The sequence below is a fragment of the Marmota monax genome, unplaced genomic scaffold (assembly GCF_021218885.2).
Source record: "Marmota monax isolate L192 unplaced genomic scaffold, Marmota_monax_Labrador192_F-V1.1 WCK01_AAM20220418_F8-fsc00321, whole genome shotgun sequence".
NCBI lineage: Eukaryota > Metazoa > Chordata > Mammalia > Rodentia > Sciuridae > Marmota > Marmota monax.
Window position 1 is genome coordinate 598,156 of NW_026694856.1, and position 22,419 is coordinate 620,574.

Genomic DNA, 22,419 nt, shown 5'->3' on the forward strand with positions numbered 1-22,419 from the left:
TGCTTAAGGGAATTATATATTAACAAGACATAACAATCATAAATATTTATGCCCCAAACAACAGAGCATCTATGTACATCAAACACTTTTCAACTTCAAAAATCAAATAGATCATAACACAATAATACGGGGTGACTTTAACACACCTCTCTCATTACTGGATAGATCTTCAAAACAAGGACTATTACCTAAGATAAAGAGAAAGATTATAGAAAGATAATTCAAATAATCATGAAACATTCTCTAAGTAAACTGTGTAATGGTTCATATAACAAATCACAAAAAGTTAAGAAAAAATGAAATAAGAGAAATGATAAAGGAAAAACAGCCCTCATCAATCAGGAAGCAGTCTGGTATGGTTGCTGGGGAAAACCAAATAGATTTGTTCTAGAGTATTAGAGTTTATTCAAGAATATTAAAAATATAGTGAGGGATGAACCTGAGTATATATAAAAAGCTGTAGAATGTTTGAGGAAAACGAATTTCATTTGCCATAATTACAATATTTGAGTGTGGTAAAAAAGATGAAATATGTTAAAATAATGGCAAAGTTTGCTTAATTTTGATGGGTTTATTTATAAAAATATTTTAATATTCTTTACTGCCAAAAAGTAAATCAATGGAATACTAAAATTTTATTTGCTCCTTGTTCAAATATAAATTGATCTTGCAACAGTCTGCTTTTAACAAGAGAAATACAAGATCAATTTTATACCTTCTATATAATCTGCAGATTTAACAGAAATGTTGAATATAAACAGAATAATTTCTGTAACTTCTGGTAAATAATGTTATTGATTATTTTTTAAAAATAGTAATCATTTCATAAAAGCTAAAATTCCTTATAACTGTTTTCTTTTTCTAATTTTATTATAAAATATTGTTTTCATTTTCATTTATGTGAAATTAAGCTATAACTAGTCATTGCTCATAGGTAACCATGCTCCTGTGTTAACTAAATGACAAGTGCTTTCTGATAATTTTTTGTTTTGTTTCCTCAAGATCAGATCTAAATTCAGGAATAAAAAATTGGGATAGAATTTTCTCATTTTTTCATTGGGGTAATATATATATAACAGAAAATTTGCAATTTAACCATTTTTAGATTTATGATTTTGTTTTATATTATTTTTTGTGGTATTGGTTCACTCTGCTATGCTACATCTTGTTTATTTTTTATGCTACAGTCTTGTTAATTTTTCTTTTCTTTCTTTTTTTTTTAACTTATAGATGGACACAAAACCTTTATTTTATTTATTTATTTTTATGTGATGCTGAGGATCAAACCTAGTGCCTCAGACATGCTAGGCAAGTGCTCTACTACTGAGCTACAACCCCAGCCCTTATTTTATATTTTGAGACAGGGTCTAGCTAACTTTCTGAGATTGGCATTGAATTTGTGATCCTCCTGCCTCAACCTCCCAGGTAGTTGAAATTAGGATGTGTCCCACCACACCCAGGTTTTAAGCATTTAGTTCTGTGGCATTAGGTGTACTCACATTGTTGTGCACCAACATTGCACTCCTTCTTCATCATTGTTTTCACATTCTCTATCTGAAGTTCTGTATCCTTCATACAATAACTCACAACCTCCCCGGGTTCCTAGCATCTGCTATTCTACTTTCTGTCTCTATGAATTTGACTGCTCTAGGAAGCTCATATAGGTGAAATCATATGGTATTTGTCCTTTTGTAACTGATTTATTTCACTTAGCATAATGTCTTCAAGGTTTATCCATGTTGTAGAATACCAAAATTTTCTTTATTTTAAGGCTGGATAATATTTCTTTTCTTTTTTTTTTTTATTTTTTTTGGTACTGGGGATTGAATCCAGAGGTGTTTAACCATTGAGCCACATCCCCAGTTCTTTTTTATTTTTTAATTCAGTGACAGGGTCTCACTGAGTTGCTTAGGGCTTCATACGTTGCTGAGGCTGGCTTTGAACTCATGATCCTCCTGCCTCAGCCTCCCAAACCACTGGGATTACAGGCTGCACCACTATGCCTGGCTAGGCTGGATAATATTTTATTGTACGTATATTCCACATTTGTTTATAAGCCAGTCCATTGATGGATACCTGGGTTGTTTTTACCTTTACATTATTGTAAATACTGCTGCTTTGAACATGGGTATACAAAAATACTCTTTGAGGCCTGCTTTTAATTTGTTTGGAAGTGGAATTGCTGGATCATCTGATAATTCTAAGTTTAATTATTCTGAGTAACCACTGTACTAGTTTCCATGACAGCTGCACCATTTTATATTTGTACCAACAATGCACAAAAATTCCAATTTCTGCATGTCCTTGTCAACACTGGTTTATCTTATAATATTTTTTTTAAAAAATAATGGCCATTCTAATGCTTGTGAAGTGGTATGTCATTGTGGTTTTTGACTTGCATTTCCCTAATAGTGATATTGAGCCTCTTTTCATTGTTCATTTGTATATATCACTTAGACAAATATGCCTATTCAAGTCCTTTGTCTGCTCATTATTCAGGTTTTATTTTTGTTACTGATTGCAGGAGTTCTTTATAAATTGCATACTAACCCCTCACCAGATAGATGAAGTGTAAATATTTTCTCCCCTTCCCCTGGTTATCTTTTCATTCTGATAGTGTACTTTGATGCACATTTTTAAATTTTGATCTAGTTTAGCCTATCTACTTTTTTCTTATTGCCTGTGCTTTCAGTGTCAATCCCAAAAAAAATCAAAGGCCAAATGATTTCTCTGATAAGTGGATGCTAATCCATAATAGGGTGGGGGATGAATAGGGGAACTTTGGATGGGGCAAAGGTGGGGGGAAGGGGACATGGGCTTCACTAAGTTGCTGAGACTGGCTTTGAAGGAAAGATGGTGAAATGAGATGGACAGCATTACCCTAGGTATCTGTATGATTGCACGAATGGTGTGACTCTACTTTGGGTACAACCAGAGGAGTCAAAAATTTGCTCCATTTGTGTACAGTGAATGGAACAGCATTCTCCTGTCATGTATAACTGATTAGAACAAATAAATAAATTTCAAAAAAACTTCTGAGCTTGTACATTTTATAAAATGGGTTGACAGCTCCAGAGATTTGTTAATACACTTACTGTCCACAATATGATCCTAACCAAGGAAAAACACTGATGGAATTCTTACAAAATGGTAATGTAGCATAGCCCAAAGGAGAAGTTTATTCTTCTTGATTTCTATGTTGTTAATTACTGTGATAAATCAATTTCATCCACTTAGTCTATGAAGCAGACAGTTCTGCTGTTTTCATGGTTATAATACAACACTATTCTTCACCAATGATCAGAGATCATTTTAAAGAGTTCTTTTAAAAAAGACAAAACAAAACAATGTGCAAACAAAAAAAAACCCAGCAAAAATTTGATTTTACATAGCAACAATTTTTAAAAAAAAAATTGGCTGAAATTTTAAAGAATATGGTAAAATTTGAAGATTTTGAAAGGTTTTTTTTCTTTTTTTCTTTTTGGTGGTAGGTACTACAAATTGAACGGAGTTACATTTCTAGCCCTTTTTTGATTTTGAGACAGAATCTTGTCCAGGCTGGTCATGAATTGTCAGTCCTCCTATCTCATCCTCCAAAGTAGCTTGGATTAGAGGTGTGCATCATGGTGCCTGGCTTTCAATATATTTTTAGCATAAATTGTCTCAAAATAAAACATTTCATTTTAAAATATGATAAAGCAAGGCAGGCTTTGTCTTACATAATTTAAAGGAAATTAAGTGGCATTATTTTTTATTATTTTATTTATTTATTTATTAAATATCTTTATTTTGTTTATTTATTTTTATGTGGCCCTGAGGATCAAACCCAGTGCTTCACACGTGCAAGGCAAGTGCTCTGCCACTGAGCCACAACCTCAGCCCGGCATGATTTTTAAGTGAATAGGAAGAAATCTGAATTTGTCATTAAGATTTAAAATTTATTAGATATTAAAATTCTAAATATTTAAAGTACTAAAATGCTATTTTAGATAAACATTATTTATATTATTATGGGTATGTTAATGTGAAGTAATCATTTCTCTTATTCACTATACAAAAATGAATACAATGAATTTAAGAAACTTGAAGGTGAGTTCATAAATCAAAGAAAGCTTTGAAAAATAGCTGGGTAGTACAATTATTAATTAGTTTATGAATAGCTTGCTTAATAAAAGTTAGTGACCATTCAGGTTTATTTATTATTTTGTGAGTGTGATAAGAGGATAGGATTTGATTGGTAAAATGTTGTTAATTTGAACTTTCATATAGTATAAACTTTAGGTGATGAACTATTTATTCAGTGTCACTGAGTAATATCTAAAGACAGGGAAGATAAGGAAGGAGAGATATGACTAGGCATCAAGCCACTGCAGAGCCAATTGAATTTCGAGTGCAGACCAATTATTGCTAAAGTAAGGAATGTATTATTGCACCGAGATATTTTATCAGAAAAAGAAGAATCACTGAAACTATTTCAGAAATAGTTTTGAAATGACACCCATCAAAGACTGTTATTTAAATCACTAATTAATGAGGAAGCCATAAATATCATAAGTGATTGAAATGTAAGTTCACCAGTCACACATAAATAAGCAGTAAATATGCTGGAATTTAAGTACTTGTAAAGCACTCCCATTCCTTGGGAGTTAGAGAGAAATCAATTAAATTTCCTCTACACACAATTCATCCATGAATTGCTCTTGGTCACTTACAACTTACAAGAATTATTAGATAGCTCAAAGACAGATTTTACAGAGAACCTACAGAATCAAGTAATGACGATGGTGTGGCTAAACAAGCGCCTTGCTTTCCATTGAAGATATTCATAATCTTTTTGTCCCGTTCAAATGACAGATGATAAAAACTCCATTTTTTAAATGTTTGAATTTAAGTTTCTTCAGAGAAGAGACTCTAAATATTGATAAATGTTCTTTATGCTTGACATTTGGTAACAGTAGTTTTTGCAGAAGACTGAGGACAAGAATCGAAGTTGTCAGAAGGTTTATTGATCTGATTCTACCAGATGGGACCCATGATTAAAAACAGGAGCTCTCAAGCCAGATTGCTGTCGTTCAAATTCTGACTTTATTACTAACAAGCTATTGACTTTGGGCAAGTTATTTACTTTTTCTGTAACCTGGTTTCTTCATTGCTAAAATGAGGAAAATAACTACTTAGTTTATTGGACTGTTGAGAGGATTTCATGAGATAATAAATGTCATAAACCTGACATACCACAGTCAGTAAATAAATAAATACTATGTATTAGTATCCTGAGAAAAAGGCTGTTATCGTTGATAGTCTTTATATGAAGAGTACATTTTGGTGGAAGCTTATAGAAGTCAATAATCTTTTCTCTGATTATGGCATTTCCCAGGCTTCTGTCATTCTCAGTTGCACACATCCTCCACCCCATCTCTTTAAGAGCCAATCACAACTCAGGGTGGTATCAAAAGAAACACTGAAAAGGGAGTGCAGAATATGCTACCCTAATGTGTGCCTCTTTGGCATACAGATTATTTTGAGCTGAAGACAATGAAGAAACGGATCCAAGAAAAGCTGTCTGCTGTCCTATTTGACATAAATTTATCTTCACCGGGAAGTAATTGCAGGAGAGAACTCTAAACCGTAATTAGCCTAGCAACAGCACCAGGGAATGGGTCAACCCTACTAACTTCACCCTTTTTTTTTTTTAATATTTATTGTTTAGTTATTGGCAGACACAACATCTTCGTTTGTATGTGGTGCTGAGGATCGAACCCGGGCTGCACGCATGCCAGTCGAGCGCGCTACCGCTTGAGCCACATCCCCAGCCCCTAACTTCACCCTTAACTTCCATCAGTCCCCTCACATATTTACTTTCCCACAATTTGCTGCTAGGAACCCAAAAGTCCTTTTTGTTTGTCTGGTCACACCTCTAAATTGATCATCCTAAAATTGATTAAGATCCTATAATTGCCCTCTGGGTTACTCATCACTGAGTGCTCCTGTATGTATGCTACTCAGGTTAATAAACTTTCTTCATTTTTCTCTTGTTAGTTTGTCTTTTGTCGTTCTAACTTACAAAATCCTAGCCAATGAAGCCAATACAGAAGTAGGAAAAAAGAAAATCTTCCCTCCCTCAGAGAAGGTACAACCACAGAACTTGCATCTCCTCATCATGTTATTTTGACATCTTAAGTACCACAACCTTTACCTGAGTACTTTTCAGATAGATCCAAACTTCTACACTGTGGGCCCAAACCTATTTCTTAGTTTCCTCCCATATGGTTGGTATTTATTCATCCAATAAATTCCAGAGTTACAAAAGACCTATGTGTCAAACAGGGAAAATAAACATTCTAAGGCAAAAGTGAGAGCAACAGGCTGGTGGCTCAGCTAAACTCTATTGCTGAAGAATAAAGGTAAAGAAAAACTAAACAAAGCAGCTTTATACATGTTTCCAAACCATTTAAGCAGGGAGTGTGCAATTCCTTTTACAACTGCCATGAAAACCACCAACAATCATGGCTATGTTAAAATATATATATATATATATATATATATATATATATATATATATATGGGAAAAAACACTAAGAAAAAACATAGGTCCAATTATTAACCAAAATTGATAGTGAAGATAATGAGTTTATGGCTTTTTTTTTCTTATTTACATTTTATTGTGCTCCCCAAATTTTGTATAATGGATTACTTCAATGTTTAATTACAAATAAAAGGATGCCCTTCTAAAGCCTTACACAGAAGAGACAGAAAAGACGTAGACACAGAAGTTAATATAAGTCTTGTCTTAATTTAATTTTTCCCCCACCAATTCTCATACTGCAATGTAAATACAACACACATTTTCCACTGTCAATAACACAGAAACTATTGTTCCCACACTGGGAATGTACTTGAAGGGTTATGGAGCACCTGGTAACAAAAAGTAGCCAATTGCACAATAAGAAGTCCTGTATTCTCCTGGTAAATGTAAGATTGTTATTCCAGCTTTGGCAGTAGCAAGTAAGCATTTCTGTTAAAGTTACCACCTTCCTTACTCCCCAGTTTCCATGGTAATCACTTTTTTTTTTCATACATATGTAAAAAGTCAAAGTTAAGAAGAGGGTTTCTACCAGAAATAAGTTCCACAGCACAAGATCTGTGATTTGATCATGATGGATTGGCACTTCTGGCTCCTTTGTAATAATCATAACATAATGTTTCTCCACTGAATTAAAAGAAGATGTGCAAATGAGAAGAAATAGTCAATCAGGGGTTTAACTTGGAGAAAGGGAAAAATGCTGCTTAAAACTGAGCCTGCTGAGGGACAGAGCTAAAGGGCTGTGAAAGTAATTCACTCACAATGTTTCTTTTGTCTGCCCCTAGAAAGGAATGCATAGGTTACACACACAGAATCCCTTTTCTATGGCAACAGCAACTTTCCCCAGGGCAACAGGAAATAGGAAGAGAAAATATTTTTGCAGGCCTGGTGTGGAGTTAAGTAGTAGTAGGTTTTTGGGAAATAACCAGGCTCCATGAAACTCCTGCTATTTCTTCACCAAAGATCCTGGGCCCTCCTGCTCCTTTCCTTTCTGTGTTCTAGCAAGGCTCACTTTTGATAATCTGTCATGAGTGTTCTTAAAAATGTGAATTCTTGATTATGGGTTCTGTTAGGTATTTATTCACAATAGGGAATATGCTCCTAACCACAGGAATGATGCCCCCAAGGTGCATTTAAGACCGAAACAGGCTAAAAAAGGAGACACAATGAGCAGGGGATCCTATGGTGAGCCTGAGCTCATGCTCCAGTGGCTGCCTTTTTATAAAGCCATAAAATTAATTCTATCCAGAAAGACGGATGCATTTTTTTTCTACTTTGAATTGTGTTTAAAAAAAATGACAGAAATTACTATATTAACTGCTTTTCAGTGTATAGCTCAGAAGTTTCAAGTATACTCACATTGTTATGCAGTACATATTAGAATGTTTTTATAGTGCAAAACCCATTCTATACCTATTAAGCAAAACTCCTCATTTCCCCCTATTCCCAGTCCCTGGCAACCAGGATTTTACTGAATTTGACTACTTTAAATATCTCATACACACAGAACCACATAGTATGTGCCTTTTTGTGATTGACTTATTTTTCTTTTTTGCATAATGTCCTCAAGGTTCATCCATGTTGTAGCATGTGAAGCAATTTCCTTTCTTTTCAAGGCTAAATAATAATCCATTGTATATATAAACCACATTTTGTTTATTCATTTATCTGTTGATAGCCACTTCTTAATTATTTTGAATAACACTGCCATGAACACAAGTGTGCAGATATTTCTTAGAGATCCTACTCCAGTTCTTTCAGATATACATTCAGAAGTGGGAATTCTGGATCCTGTAGTAATTATGTTTAGTTTTTTTGAGGAACCTTCATATTGTTTCCCACAGTAGCTATGCTGGTTTTCACTCCTACCAACTATGTATAAGGGTTCTAATTTCCCTACATCCTTGCCAACACTTTAATTTTTTAAAAAAATAATTATCCTAACATGTGGAATAATATCATTATGATTTAGAAGATTTACATATTTTTTAAAAAATATATTATTTTAGTTGTCAATAGACCTTTATTTTATTTATTTAGATGCGGTGCTGAGACTGAAACCCATCGCCTCACACATGTAAAGCAAGCACTCTACCACTGAGCCACAACCCCAGCCCTAGAAGATTTATATTTTTAACAGTACTTTTTTTCACTAGGCCATCTAATTTATTAACATTGCCTACATCTTTAATAAATTACTATATCATAGCCCTATAGATATTACAATACTTGGCAAATAATGCAAAAGAATGAATAAGCTTAGTGTTTCCCCAAGACTCACAGGAAATCATTAATAAGTTGGGAATGGAACTAGTCACTATAAATCCCCCATCTGTTTATGTAATTCCTGGAAGCACAGATAAACTCCTGACTTCCATGTTCTGTTATTATTTCTCTGTGCTAAAATATGTTCGTTTTATCTACCTAAAATGGATGCCACCTTATTTTTATGATGAACATACATAGTCATTTGTATATTTCCATGGATCATGGAAAGGATTATAAGTTTCATCAGAGAAAATGAGAGAAAATGATTTCTAGTTAAAATTATAGAAATATAACTTCTTGATAATGTTTTAAGAAAATGAAAAAAAAAACATATAAATTGAGGCCAGAAGTTTGTTAAAATACCAAAAGAAATTTCAAAGTAATTTAATGAGATACTTAAAATATATGTTATCAAAAGATGTTATCTGGATGCTCTGTGATTAAAATTATATAATATCCAGAAGAGCACCAAAATTGAGTCAAAATGAATCACTCAAATATGTTACAGTATAATTTTTACAAACTACAATCATGACTGTTATAACATGAACATGGGGAAAAAAGTGGTATCAAACTCACTTATTTGCGAGAGAATCAGTAGAATATGAAAAACCAACTCAAGGAGCACTTGTGAATTCATTATACGTGCATGCATGTGAACACACACACACAGACACACACACACACACCAATGTTTTGATATGATGGTTAGGTCAGATACAAAACTGGTAGTGACTGATGGGACAGTTATCTGAGTTATCTGTTTGTCTGGAAGGAATCACTCCAATTGTTGCTAAATGAAAGCCTGTAAATTAATGCCTGGGAACTTTACTTTACAATGTCTACTAAGTCTAGGTAGATATTTTCTCCTATCAGCAGCTTTGAAATTGTGATTCCTAAGTCACCAGAATCTGTATCACCTCGGAATTTGTTAGAAATGAACATTCTCAGGCTGCGTGCCAGATGTACAGAATCAGTAACCCTGAATGAGTCCAACAAATCTGTGATCTAACAAGTCCTTCAGATGATTCTGAATGCACCTTGAAGTTTGAGAATCATTTCCTTAGAATCATACTTGGGTGACTGTGACCTGAGAGTGACACTAAAGGAACAAGATATTAAACTTTTGTCTTACTTTAAAATTTTGCCTGCTTTTAGGTAGCAAATAAAAATGTTAATTCTTTGTAATCTTCATTTTTTCCCCATATTTGGAAAATATATCTGATATTATTTTCAAATTTTGGTCCATTTTATGTCCCTGACAAATAAGCAATTTTATAGAAGTTCCAAATATTAAAAAAGGTCAATATTATTATTGTAATATTTTCATAAAATAATCTTTGTGCATATAATTTCATATTATAGAAAATTTAAAGGGGGGATTATTAGCCCAATTATATTGGAGTCCACAGAGCTCTGTATTTGCCACAGTAGGCCTTGGAAGACTAAAAAACATTTCAGGTTTTACTGTTCGTGATGTACTATTTCTTCAGCATAATAAATGTTATTGTTAAATGAATAGTTAACATTGATTCTTTTATTGCACAGTCATAACAAATTTATAGTTCTTTTAAGTGTGCTGACAGGATGAGTTTCTAATAGTTTTTATAACTTTGTTCTGCTTTTGTAAACTATTGCCAAGTAGTACTAAGCTATCTAAGGAGGGAAAAACTTCTAGTGGTAATGTTTTATTTCACACAGATTCTTATGAGTCATCTCAATAATATGTTGTTTTTAAGCCAGCAGGAAAAGTAGAGAATAAATAATACATGAAATTTTAAACTTGCCTGTTCTACTATAGTACACATGAAAAAAAAAGCTGTATATGATCAGTATATATGTGTTAATCAGCTTTCCATTGCTGTGACAAAATAACTGAGAAAAACAACTTAGAGGAGGATTTCTGTCACAGTTTTAGAGGTTTTCACCCATAGTTGCTTGGTCCCATTGCTGTGGGCTGGGGGTGAGGCAGAATATCATGTCAGAGAAAGGAAGGGGCCAAGGACAAGATATAGTCCCAAAGTGCATGTCCCCAAGTACCCACTCCCTTTAACTAGGTCTCACCTACAGTTTCCACCACCTCCCAATAGTCCATTATGCCATGAATACATCGATGAATTAATCCATTTATGAGGTTAGAGCTCTCATGATCTAATTGCTTCTGAACAGTCCTGTCTCTAAACATTGCTGCATTTGGATCAAACCTTTAAACATGAGCAATGAGCCTTTGGGGAACATTGACAATATATAAGGCTATTTATGCTTTTAAATTTTCTGTATCTTAAATTTGCTACTTGAAAATGTGATTACTTCTCTGTGTAACCACAGGCATAACATTTATTCAGCAAACTTAAATGAAAGCAGCTTCATTTATTTTTAAATTTCTCCTTCTAATTACATACATGTTTATTATAGAATATTTATAAAATACACAAATATAAACATTACTTAATATTTACTTCAAGAATAAACATAATATTTTATTTTTCAATGAAAAAATATACTTTTAGGCTAATGGACTTTTTTTGTAAAAGAGTTAAGAAAATAACATTTCAGCTTATATATGGAAATGAATGGTACAAATATTAAATGGTAACTTACATTTTTAAAATATCATGGTAAAGATGCTCATGCCTAAGACTCTGTTGGCATAAACACAAATTCCAAATACACCAATGAAAAAGCTGCATTTTAAATCAGACCAGTGCATTTTTGTTCATTTTATCCAGTCTAAACTAACTTGATAGTTCTAATTTTACCCATTGATTTCTTCACCCATTGTGTGATAGAAAGACAAAATGCTCCTCACATCAAGGTGATGAACATGAGTTCTCTTCATCCATAAAATCACTTTAGAAAACAGGGATGATAGAAGAAAAAGAACAAATCTAGAGCAGGGCTAGACACAAAACAAGAGTGTAATTGTCATACTTAGAATTTGAGGAATTTCTTGAAAATATACAGTGGATAGCAGGATGAGTGCTAGAAATCTCAGAGGAATGCAAAGCATTGGGTCAGCAGCTTGGTGTTGGGAGTTGGCCATCAGCCAAACAGGGAATCAGTCCATTGAAGAATTGTGCAACAGTTAGGACAGTCCCAACCTGAATGTTCTGCAGCACACTGGCTAAATCCCGCTAGGAGAATTAAAGTGGAATTTTTGACTCATGGAAAAAGAAGACTCTCCATGAGCTCCTGAGAAAAGTAAGGTACAAAGGTAAAATGTGACCCTCAGAATGGAATGAAGACGATATTAAGGCCACGCAGCTGTGTGCTGAGACAAATTGGACCACAGTGATCCTTTCCTTATTTTACTGTGGGCAGTGTATTGTTTATCTGCTTCTCACCTATGGGCCCTTCAGAACTGCTTCCTTTACCTCCTGGTGAGAAACATTCCTGTAAACTTTTCCCCACCTCATTGATGGAGCCCATAAATTACTGCTTCCCTCTGAAGGGTAGTTAACCCTAGAAGAAAATGCCCAAAGAGATCAGGACACCTGCATTTATGAATCAAGGCCTTCATTGATGAATACAAAAAAATAAACTTCCTGGCATTTTGAGAAAAACAAATAGCAAGAAAGAGAGATACTTAAAATGGATATGCAAATATAGAGAATAATAAATATGATCTTTAAAAAGTTTAATGTATTCCTTCAAATAGATTTGAGATGTTATTGCATGCTGAAAAACGAAGCTATTGGATAAGAGGGGATTGTTAGAAATCAAAATCATGGCATCATGATATTTTTGAAAAAGAACCAAAAAGTGGAATTAAAGAAGAATGAAGTGTTTGTAGAATGACCTAATGACTAGAAAATAAAGTAGAAAGAAATTCACTGTTTCAGGTACTAAGCAAAGAGGTGGGGAAAACATAGAATATTGAGGGCAGTAACTACCAAGACTTGTGGTGCTTTGAGGAAACTTCAGAGGTGGAGGCCTTCTGGTAAAGTGTCTATGATTTCATTTGTTGTGCCCGGGGTCACAGCCCTCTGTAAGTTTGCTGTGGCTGAACCAGAAAAAAAGGCATATGCAGATTTCTACAGAAATAATGATTGCAGGAAAGATTTTGAGGAGATGAAGAAGACTGGTATCTTTTAGAGTACAAAGTGATTTGGGAATATAAAGAATTCCTTTGGGTTAAGTTCCATAGAAAGAAGTCTGTTACTGAACTATGTTGCTGAATTATGAAACATGGAAAGGAATAGTTTTTCTGGATAAACAAACATTGACAAATCTTTTCAAATGATAAATATATAATAGGAATCTGTAATTCCTTTAGGCTTTTCAGAATATTGTTTACTGGGAATGCAACCCAGGGCGTCACATATAGCGAGGCAAGTGCTTTACCCCTGAGCTATACCTCCAACTTTTGCTCAGCAATTTTAAACATCCTTCTAAAATTTTAGGAATTTCTTACCTTTTGAGCCTCACCCAAACTAGAAGCTTGTTTTCTCCTTTCTCTTGTTATTTGTAGGTGAAAATTTCACTAGTTAAAAATTAGTAATGTAATCTCCAGGGAGTCTCTACTAAATTATTTCTACAAAAGTATATTTATCTTGCTAAAAGATGAGATAAAGCAGAATCATAAAATGTTCAATTAAAACCAGAAAAAAAGGAAGAAGAAAAAACAAAGCAGAGGGGGAAACAAGGGCATTAAATAGAAAAGTTATAAACAAGGTAGATATTAACCAAAATATATTAATAACCACTTTAAATGTGGAAGGTTTAAATACAGTAACTAATACATTGTAAGAGTGGCCAAAACCCAAGCCCATCCATACGTGGCTTACAAGAAGGTTGTTTTTAATATAAAGACACAGAAGTAAAGGAATGGAGAAAGTTTATTAACACTAAAAAAAAGAAAGCTACAGTAGCAATATTAATTTCAAGAAAAAAAGACTAACTTCAGAAAAGAAATTATTAGGAATAAAGATATTCATTACGGGGCCGGGGTTGTGGCTCAGTGGTAGAGCACTTGCCTTGCATGTGTGAGGCACTGGGTTTGATTCTCAGCACCACATATAAATAAATTAAAAATAAATAAAGGTCCATCAACAGCTAAAAGAAAAAGATATTCATTACACAATGGTGCAGGTGTCAATTCCCTAAGAAGACCTAATAATCAATGTGTGTGCAGCAACAACAGGTCATCAAAATGCAGGAGGAAACAAAAACTGATAGAACTGTAAAGAGAAAAAGAAATATCCACTATTTTACTGCAAACTTCATTATGAACAGAAAGTTGGTATTATGTAAATTAAGAAGGCTGAAAGTCCATAAGAATATAATTGATCAGAGCAGCACCATAAATCAACCTGATATGACTGACATTTATAGAACACTCTTGTCTAATAGCAGATAAATACACATTCTTCCCGAGCTCATATAAAATATTAACCAAAGTGGACCACAATCTGGGTCATAAAACATACTTTAATTTTTTTTTAAAGAATAGAAATCACATAAAGCATACTCTTACACTGCAATAGAATTCAATTAAATCAATAGGATAAAGATAGCTAGAAAATCCTCCCAAATTCGGAAGTTAAACAACATACATACATAACATGGATTAATAAAGATGTTTCATAAAAAGTTATAAAAATATTTTAAATAAACAAAAATAAAAATAGAACTTTTTAACATTTGTGGAATGCAGCAAAAGCAGTGCTCAGAAGGAAATTTAAAGGACTAAAGGCCTATAGTATAAAAGAAAAAAAAATGTAATGATCCAAGTCCAAGAAAACTGGAATTATCATTGAATGCCCAAAGCAATAAAAAATGAAATATATAAAAATGAGACACAGCAAAGGAAAGAAAGAGTAAAGAGACAACCAATAGAATTGTAGAACATATTTGCAAATTATGCACCTGACAAGGAATTGATATCTAGAATATACAAAGAACTAAAAACTCTATAGTAAAACCCCAAAGAACAAAACAAAACAATCAACAACCCCCGCTTACCCCCGCAAAACAAATAACCTGGAAAACACATTCTTACCTCACTTCAGTAAGAATGGTATTATCAAAAGGACTCAAGATAACAAGTATTTACAAGGATATGGAGGAAGGGGAACACCTGCATACTGTTGATGGGTATATAAACTAGTAGAGCCATTATAGCAGTTCCTCAAAAACTTAAAACACAAATGACCATATGATCCAGTTATTCTACTTCTTTGTATATATACAAAGAAAATGAAATTTGTATGTCAAAGAGACATGTACACACCCACGTTCATTGTAGCACTATTCACAAAAATCAAGAAAGGTGAATAACCTAACCAACAATTGATGATTGTAAGAAATGTAGTATGTATACCCAATGGAATCCTATTCAATAAGAAAAAGAATGATCCTGTCATTTGCAACAATATTGCTGAAACTGGAGATCATTATGTTAAGTGAAATAAGCCAAACCTAGTAAGATAAGTACAGCATGATGTCACTTATATGTGGAATCTGAAAAAGCTGCTCTTGTTGAAATTGAGAATGATGGTTACCAAGGCTAGGGAGAGTAAAGGGAAGGAAAAGATAGCGGGAGTTGATCAGTGGGTACAAAGTTATAGTAAGATAGAAGTAAGAACTTCTATTATACAACAGGGTAACTATAGATAATGGTAATGATAATGTACTATATAGTTTAAAAAGTTAAAAGAAAGGATTTTGAATGTTTTTGCCACAAATAAATGATAAATATTAAGGAAATATACTTGTTTAACATGATTTAAATATTACATTATATATATATATATCAAAATACCAATGGTACCCCATAAATATTTAAAATATTTGTTATGTATCACTTACAAAAATTGATTTGATTTTTAAAAACATTAAAAACTAAAAATGAGAGCAGAAATTAAAGACACTGAAAAGAAGAAAACAATACAGAAAATCAGCAAAACCAAAGATTTTTTTTTTTTTTTAATAAAATAAGTACATTTGATAAATCTCTGGCCAGGGTAACTGAGAAAAGATACAAATCACCAACATTGGAAATAAAAACAGTCATCACTTATTGATAATTATCAGGACTGGATCAATAGCTGAAGAATACATACCACCCAAACTCACATGAATAGAAATAGATAATCCAAGTGGGTCTTTATTTATTAAGGCACTTGATCAATAATTAATAAGCTTCCAAAAGAGAAAGCAATAAGTCCAGATATAACGTACTTAACAGTAAATAGAGAAATGATACCAATTCCATACAAAGTCTTCCAGAAAAAAGAACTAGAAAAAACACAATGTAACTCATTTTATGAAGTCAACATTACCCTAATCCAAAAACCAAATAAAAACATAAAAAGGGAAACTACAGATTAAGATTTGTGAAGACATAGATGCAAAAATCCTTAAAAATATGTCAGCAAATTAAAAAATAGTAAGATGAAAAGAATTATACGATAATTAATAAATAATCAAAAGGGATATTTTCCAGTTATGCATACTAACTCAGCCTTCAAAAATTTGACCAATGTAATCATCCATCAGCAAGATAAAAAAAAATTCTGATCATACCAGTTGATGCAGAAAATCATTTGACAAAATTTATTACCCATCCATGATAAAAGCTCTCAGTAAGTAAGAATTGAGGAGAACTTTTTAAATTTGTTGTAGTAAATCTACAGAAACCTATACCTGATACCTACCTAACAGTGAGAAACTGGATGCCAAAGATTCATAACAAGGCTAAGATGTTCCCTCAACAATCCTATTTAACATCATTCTGTAATTTCTAGTTACTGCAATAAGACAAGAAAATGAAACAAACAGTATATAGAATGGGAAGAAAAAAAGAAAGCTCTATTTGCAGATAACTCAATTTTCTAGATATAGAAAATCCCAAAGAATCAACACAAAGTATCTGAAATAAATAAGAAAATATGGCAAGGTTATAGGATACAAGGTTAACATACAATTAATCTTGTAGCTTTGATTTTATAAATACCAGCAATGAAAAATTGATATTTTAAAAATAAAACAATTTAAAATAGCACCCCCAAATAAAATACTTAAGTACTATAAATCTAATAAAAAATGTACAGACAAAAAATACATATCTGGGTACAGAAAAATTCTGATGAACAAGTTCAAACAAGAGTTAAGTGAGTGAAGAAATATTCCATGTTCATGGATGGAAAGATTCAATATTGCTAAGGTATCAATTCTTCCCAACTTAATCTGTAGATTCAACACAATCCAAGTCTAATGCTCACAACTTATTTTCTAGATAATGACAAATTGATTCTAAAGTTTTTATGAAAAGGTAAGAGAACTTTAACAGTCAACATAGTATTGAACAAAAAGAACAAAGTTGGAGGACAGATTCTGTCTGATTTCAGGACTCAGTATAAATTTCAGACATCAAGACGTTGTGATATTATTTAAAAAAAAAAAAGACACACAGTTCAATGAAACAGACTAGAGAACCCAGAAATAGATCCACAAAAATATTGTCAACTGTTTTTTGACACAGTGGCAAAGGAACAAATGCAAATCAATGTATCGATTATAGTTTTTTCATGAAATGATAGAACAACTGGATGTCCACATGTGAAAAAAAAAAAAAGAAAAGAAAGAAATCTAGACATTTACCTTTCACCAAAAGCTTTGAAGTTTTCAAAAAATTAAAAATAGTTTGTAGAACTAAAGGTAAAAATCAAAATTATGAAACGTCTAGGACAATGTAGCTCTATAAAACTTCTATAAAAAAGCATAATTGAGCTTCTGTCTTGTGATAAACTTTTAGAGAATTCATCAAAAGTAACTGGAAGTTGGGGCTGGGGTTGTGGCTCAGTGGTAAAGTGTTTGCCTAGCATGTGTGAGGCACTGGGTTCGATCCCCAGCACCACATAAAAATAAAAACAAATAAAAGTAGTTGGAAATCCATATGTAGCAAAATGAAATTAAACCCCTCTCACACTTCACAAAACTCAACTCAAAAGTAGATCTAGGACTTAAACACTAGAACAGAGACCCTGTGCCTAATAGAAGAAAAAGTAGGCCTAAATCTTCACCATAAGACTCCTAAAGCACAAGAAGTAAAATCAAGAATCAATAAAGGGGTTGGAATCAAACTAAAGAGCTTCTTTACAGCAAAGGAAATAATCAATAACATGAAGAAAGAGCCTCCTGAATGAGAGAAAATCTTTACTATATGCATCTCAAATAGAGCACTAATCTCCAGGATAGAAAAGAACTCAAAAAATTTCACACCAAAAAAACCCCCAAATAACTTAATCAATAAATGGACTAAGGAACTGAACAGATACTTCACAGAAGAAATACAATCAACAAATATATGAAAAAATGTTCAATATCTCTAGTAATTATAGAAATGCAAATAAAAACTACACTGAGATTTCATCTCACTCCAGTCAGAATGTCAATTATCAAGAATACAAGCAACAATAAGTATTGGTGAGGATGTGGGGTAAAAGGTACACTCATACATTGCTGGTGGAACTGCAAATTGGTGCAACCACTATGCAAATCAGTATGAAGATTCCTCAGAAAACTTGCAGTGGAAACACCATTTTATCCAATCATCTCACTGCTAGGTTTCTACCTAAAGGACTTAAAACCAGCATACTACAGGGACACAGCCACATCAATGTTTATAGCAGCTCAATTCACAATAGGCAAACTATAGAACCAACTTCTGTGCCCTTCAGCAGATGAATGGATAAAGAAAATATGGTATATATATATACATCATGGAATTCTATTCACCCTTAAAGAAGAATGAAATTATGGCATTTACAGGTAAATGGATGGAGCTAGAAAATATCATGCTAAGCAAAATAAGACAATCCAAAGCCTGAATGTTTTTTCTGATATGTGGGTGCTTATTCACAATACCGGGGGCTAGGGAAGGATAGAGGTACTCTGGATTAGGTAGATGGGAGTGAAGGGAGGGAAGGGACTATGGGGGCAGGAAGGATAGTAAAATTAATCAGGCATTATTACCCTATGTGTATATATGATTACATGACCTGTGTAACTATATCATGTACAACCTGAAGAATGAGAAGTTATACTCCATTTATGTATGATGTGTCAAAATGTATTCTATTGTCATGTATAACTAATTAGAACAAACAAAAAAAAGACATTAATCACTTTTACAATAAAGCTCATAATCCTAATCTAATAATTTGTTATTAAACTTCCTATAAATAAAAAAGTATGATTCATGAAAAAAATAATGCAGAAGTCAAGCCTGAATGTCATCAAGGACTAACTTTGGAGGATTTCTAAAGTATTTCCAGGTATTTTCAGAGTCCTCCTTTGAGAAAATTCTACAAATAATTTTGTATCTTGGTAAAATACACTTTCTTGCATGTTAAAATTTGCTAGAATCAATCTCAGATCTCTTCTTTCCTATCAGTAAACTATCTAAGGAAACTTGTAATTTTTCAACAGCAACTATATTAATTACATGAAATCTTTATTTGAATAATTTAATTGATTCAAATGATTTAAAATATGTATATGCAAAATCAAACTTCTACAAAATGATTTATTTTGTAGTGTTTGCTGTGGTCTGGGTGTTCTGGGTGTTCTGGGTGTTGGCATGCTCCAAAAATGCATATGTTGAAATCTGACCTTAAAGCAATGTTAATGAGAGCTGGGAGGCTTTGGGAAGAGATTAGGTCACTAGATGCCACACACAGGATTGAGATTAGCTCTTACAAAGGAGACTCCAGGGAGCCTGTTTGGCCTCTGGCCATGTGAGTACTCAACAGAAGAGCATCTTCTTTGTAGTAGAATCATCCCTCACCAGTCACTGAATCTGTTGGTTCCTAGATCTTGGACTTCCCAGCCCCTGGAACCATGGACAATAAATTTATGTTGTTTATGAATGCCCAGACTGTTTTGTTATAGCCACTAATGGACTAAGACAGTGTTCAAAGAGGATTTTGTTGTTGTTATTGCAGTTGTTTTGGAAAATGTGTAACTTTTACCTCAACAAATATATCAAGACTTATTTTCTTCAAGGCCAACAAACATCTCTGTTATAGAGTTCATATCTGCTCCAATTTCCCTGAAAAAAGAAATTCTTAAATGTATTGATTCAGACTCCTTTTTTTGTTTAAGTAATGAGTTCTATGACAGTTGGTAAAATTTAAGATAGTAGGAAGAGTTTTGTTCTAAGTACTGAAAGTGAATGTGTTAAGCAATTTTTCCTGAAAGTAATTAAAATCAGAAGCATCACCCAACATTATAGAGGCTCTATCTGGGCAAAGAATACAAAGCTTTATATTCCAGTAGGATTGTTTTGGCCAAAACTTGAGCAGTAAGTTTAATAAACGCAATAATTTCAAGGCAATGATAAGTGAAAATGATATTTTAAAATACATGCAAATTATAATTAGATATGAAAATACCTCTAATTTCTGTTGGTAATCAAGTCAGGGATATTGTTGTTGTGAATGTAATTTGTTTTGTGTATTTATTATTGAAATAAATCATAAATATCAGATGTTAGTGAAAATAAAAGGTAAAATTTTTCCATCCAGGTTCTAAGATTTGCACTGAGTCTGTGGATCATTTGGGAAACCATGGATCTTAGGGTCTGCTCAGCAAATGACAGAAAAGTGGATTAACAATGTAAAATAAATATCCCTAATGTGACATATTTTTAAAAGGTTAGATGTCAATATTATTAACATTGCAAAACAAAAAATATATTGAAATGTATTTTTGTTAGTTGACTTTTGACAGAGTTTTTTTTTAAGCTTGCTAAATAGCCAGAGATTATCAAGGAACTGATAAAATGTATTTGACCACATGATTGTCTGGTGAAGAAGAAAAACAAAAGGCCAATAAGAGAAGAAGCTCAACTCTCCAATGATCAAATAAATAAATAAATAACAATTAGATTATATTTTTGTTTATTCAATTGGTAAAAATAAATACCAATACTACCCAGCATTTTTGAAAGTACAGGAATCTGCCACTTTCTCATACTATTGTTGGGACTATAAACTTGTATAATATTTTGACAGTGGGAGGAATTAGGGATAATCATCATAAATTTTAAACGTTGTTGATAGACCTTGATTTTGTTTATTTGTATGTGGTGCTGAGAATCAAACCCAGTGCATCACACATGCCAGGCGAGTGCACTACTGCTGAGCCCCAGCCCCACCAGTATTACTACTTTTGTTCATGAATGGAAATCCACTAAAGTTAAAAGAAGAAGAAAAAAAAAAAAGAAAAGAAAAACAAGGAAAGAAGTAAGAAAGCAGGAGAATGAAAAAAGGAAGACTATTAGTATGCCATGATTCAAATCAGTGTGGTTATAAACTATCAGTCTAAATTTTCTTCAGCAACAAAACACGATCAAATAATTAAAGAGAAAATATTTTCCAATAAGACTGACAGGGCCAAATGGAGACCCAGAGGAAATGAGGGTATAAGATATGCTGGAGAACCAGATAGGTTCAGTTGGCTTTCATGCAATGTTGTAAGAGAAAATTACTAATGAGTGGAGAGCTAGGAGAGAAGCCCACTCTACACCCATTACAGTCCATCCCTTCACTACTCAGATCCATTTCTTTATATACACTTTGGCAGGCAACTCTTCCAGGATTCCAATAGGCCTATCTTCCTGGAGGAAACAGAAAGGAGGGATGTCAGTAGAATGAATTGTAGACCCTGCCACTGGAAATTTTCTCAGTGGATATGAATTTCTTCTGTCATCATGGTAAAGGGAATGTCATTTACAAAAATAATCTCCTGATTTGTGAGCGCTTACCAGTAAAATTTTTTTTTTCCTGACTAACATCTGCTATTTAGGTAAAGTTCTGAAACTAGGGTTGGGGAAGAAGGAAGATGTAAGGAATGACAGGGAATAGAAGTAAAGTTGAATTTGCCTCTTTCTGGCCCTTTTCTGTCTACTTGTGAGGAGAGCAAGTGTTGAGATGTTCTGCCATAGTGGGACACAAAGAAGAAATACATGAATAATCGACATAGAATAGTATGCAGCTATTAAAATAGGTGGAGTGTAGATATATTTATATATTACCAAAATATTGACACAAAAATGCAAGCTGTGAAATTATCCAAACATAAAATAGTATTTGAAACTATGTAAAAATAAATCACATATTAATACATTATCTGTACATGTGTAATAATTCTATAGAAACAGGCATGGAAATGATAAAATATGAAATTAAAAGAGCTGGCATCTATGGACACAAAATCTGAGACTGAATTTAGAGTGCTTGATGCTAATTAGGGAGTCTCTTGGCATCAACACCCATGGAAAGGAGGAGAAACAAGTAGGATTGGGAAAAGGTAGAATTCTAACTCTGATGCAGGCTTGACAGCTTTTGCTGAAGTTGAACTTTTCATGTAAAGTTGCAATCTACCACTTTGTTTCCTGGGTCGCTTACTGACTTTTCTATGGTGAATACTTTCTGGTAAGCACTAATAACTAATTAAAAGACCTTTCCCCCTTGCACTCCATCTCTTCCATGGTTCAATACCATGCCCAGCTGGAGACTTCTCCTTTGTGGTCCAACACATTGCCCTTGCACTTTCTTACT